The sequence below is a fragment of the Carya illinoinensis genome, chromosome 15 (assembly GCF_018687715.1).
Source record: "Carya illinoinensis cultivar Pawnee chromosome 15, C.illinoinensisPawnee_v1, whole genome shotgun sequence".
Lineage (NCBI taxonomy): Eukaryota > Viridiplantae > Streptophyta > Magnoliopsida > Fagales > Juglandaceae > Carya > Carya illinoinensis.
Window position 1 is genome coordinate 4,306,221 of NC_056766.1, and position 3,678 is coordinate 4,309,898.

Sequence of the window (3,678 nt, forward strand, 5' to 3'; positions counted from 1 at the left end):
TGATTAAACCCTAACATTTATAGTATTTCTTCCCGTTTTGGTGCCTTGCTTTTAGCCAACTCGTGTCCTTTTTTAGCCCAACCCGTGAGCTTCACTTTGGGTTTTTGCTTGATTTTTCCAAGAAATTCTCCTTTAAATTTCCTTGTTTTCAAAACCCATTTTCAATCTAAAAAATTGAAAATTGTGATTTTTGGTAATTTCATTTTGGGCTCGCTTTTGGCTTTAACCGGGTGCTTGGGTGGTTGATCTTTCAGATTAGTTTCCTTTTTAACACTATAAGTAATTTTTTAAAAAATTTCTTGACATTTAAATATATTTTTACACTAACAAATTTTCTGCAGTCTAGTTAGTTGTGCCAAACATTGGGTCCAAGGAATATGGGGTTCGGTTGGATGTGAGGATGAGTTGTTTATTTAATTGAATTATGCTTGCGTTCATTTATATTGTGTTTGGGATGATGGCATTTATTGCATCATTTCATGCATGCTCATTTGTTGTGAATGAAAATTGGGTTTCATGTTAAAGATGATTTTTGGGTATGTTTGAAATGAATGAAAGAAAGGAAAAAGAACTGTAGGGATGGTGGTAAGCAGGCACGGTGGTAGAGTCCCGGCTGTGATTCCTACTTACGGTGCACGCGGTAGGGATGATGGTAAGCAGGGATGGTGTTAAAGTCCCTCCTGTGATTCCTGCCTACAGTGCAAGTTGTAAGGATGGTGGTAGTCTCGCTTGTGATTCTCGCCTACGATACATGGCGGTAGGGATGGTGGTAAGTAGGCATGGTGGTAAAGTCTCATCTGTGATTCCTGCCTATAGTGTTAGCAGTAGGGATTGTAGTAGGCAGAGATAATAGTAGTCCCGCATGTGATTCTTGCCTATAGTGCATGCGGTAGGGATGGTGATAAGCAGGGATAATGGTAGTCTCGCCTGTGATTCCCACCTACGGTACACAGGGTAGGTATGATAGTAAACAGGGATGGTGGTAGTCCCACCTGTGATTCCCGCCTACAGTGATTGATAAATGAATATGTTAGGTCATTTTCTGAAAAAATGGCGGTTTTTGGTTTAATGGATATGAGGACCATTTTCTAGGAGAACGGTGGATTTATGTTTGGGCTATTTTCTAGAAAAATGTTAAATATTATTCATGGCATGTTTTCGGTCAAATGAGATTTTTGGCATGCATTGGAAAGAATCATTTTCGGGAAAAATGAGGGTTTTGGATCACATTCGTGTTTCGTCATGTGCACACATGTATGTTGGATGCATTAATGTATTTTTATCTCTTGGTTTGTTTGTGTGATTACTTACTGCGATTCACAATCAGACGATATCCGATACCCTGCGATTTCGTTTATGGAACTGTAGATTTTGATGCAGATAAAGACGTTGAGTTTGAGAAATCGGCTCCACCGAAAGAGTGACATGTGATCACTTTTTGGATTATGGGATTTGTTTCCCTTTTATCTATGTATGTGGCTTTTTACTTCATTTTCATGGATAACTGTATAAGTTTTTGTAATACTTTCATTTTGGTAGTCTTGTATTTAAAATTTTGGTACTTAGTTGACTTATTTAATTTATCTGTTGCGTTTTTGTCGTACACTTTCTGTATATACACACACTTGACACTTATCGTTAAAATGCATGACCCATGTTGTCACCATTCCAACGTCACGATTCTCGCGTTTCAGTACGTGGGAGTCAGGGCGTCACATGATATGTAACTATAAAACTAGCTTTATAATTTAATGTACTATATCATGTCATGTCAGCTTGTCGGTTTACTTTTGTGTAATTTCTTTTTGGCTAAAGAATTTCTGAAAAAATAATTTTTTCTTTTAGAAAGTAGAAAACATCACAAATTCAAACATTAAAATAAAAATACTTTACCAAAAATAACTCAAGAATAAAAACAATTTAAGAATTAAGAAATACATGTACATGAAAATACTCATAAAGCAAACACCTAATTAGATACATAACTTGCTTACCTATACAAAATTAAAGCTTTCAATATTACAAAGCACACACGAGCTAACATTATAGCATACACAAAGATCTCTTCACACTCTTTTAAGTACTTGAACGTTGAATGCAAGGAGACCAAAAGCTCCATTTAGGCAGCACTCGTAATTTCTTTTCAAATCCAAGCCAAGTAGTAGAGGCTTATGGAAAGTGGGCGATACCCTCTAGATATATAGAAGCACTTACTAATTGTTGGACTAGGCGACAAGAGCACAAAAAAGGCCATTTAGAAATGCCGTAAGGATTTGGAAAGAGAAAGATTGCAAGAAACAAAGATTTGAAGGAAGATGCTAGCTAGCAGCTGATTGATGGTGAGAGCAAAAAGACATATGGTGGGGAGTGAGTGGTAAAGTAATATTGGGAGGAAGTGAATGTGATGGGTAGTAGCAATAATATTGGATCATGTTGACAGCCAAAGATTGAGCCTGTCTTAACACTAAGGATTAAGGATTATCTACCATCATCCATTGGTTTTAGTGTTTCATTTCCCATGCTACCAATGGTACCTGTCGAACAATTGCTAGTGCTAACATCAATAATTAAAGATTGCACGGACATGCTAACCAAGTGCTCACCCTCTTTTGTGTTGTGATTATCTTTTTTCCTTAAATGCTTTTCCTTAACTCTCAATCCATCCAGTTCGAGTGCCACTTCCTTCATAGTAGGCCTATCGTCTCGTTTAACACTAAGGCTTCTTATTGCAACATTAGTAAGTTTTTTTTATTTCCTCCGCATTACTCCCATTGTGAATGTGGTCGTCAAGAATTTCCAATCGTCGATACTCTTCAAACATATATAAAAGTTGAACAATGAACTTGGTTTGCTCATACTTTATAAAGTATTCATTATTCAGGGTGGTGGAGCCACTTAAATAGATTAAACACATCACTTTCTAAATCACTAGTAACATGAATTATTAAAAGATAAACATAACTAGTGAGCTAACAACAAGAAATGAGAAAAAAAATGATCCGTCAAATCATGTTTATAACTTTGGAAAAGCAAAAGATTCCCCCATCATGAACAGAGGAAATTACAGAGAGGAAGATCATGACTTAATGTAGGGGTGGGTAGCGAGGCCCCGCCCCCGCTGCTACCCCGCCCTGCCCCCGTGTGGCGGGACGGATTATCCCGTCCGGCCACACGGGGGTGGGGTTTACCGCGCCCATATATGGGGTCGTGGGCGGGGGCGGGGGAGGTATGGGGTGATCCCCCACCCCAGAAATACCCCGCCCTACCCCGTATATATATATATATTAAAAAAAAAAACCCTCAGGGGACCAAAACGGCGTCCTTTTGGCACCTGAGTTTTTTATTTTTTTTATTTTTAGGAAAGTAAACCCAAAACGGCACCGTTTTGGGTCTACTTTTAACCTAAAACTAAAACACCCCCCCCGGGCCCCCGTCGAATACATTTGGCCGGCCACCCAATGCACCATCGCGTCGCCGTTCCCCCCGTCGCCACCGCAGCTGCCTCCTTGAGTCTCGCCGGCCGGTAAGTCTGTCTCTTTCCTTTTTTTTTTCTTTTTTTTTTTAAATTTAATTTTTTATGGAATTAATTGGAGGATGGGATTGTGAATTGTGTGTTGTGGAGGATTGAATGTGCATGTGTGATGAGTGATCAGTATTCAGTGATGGATATCACTTCCG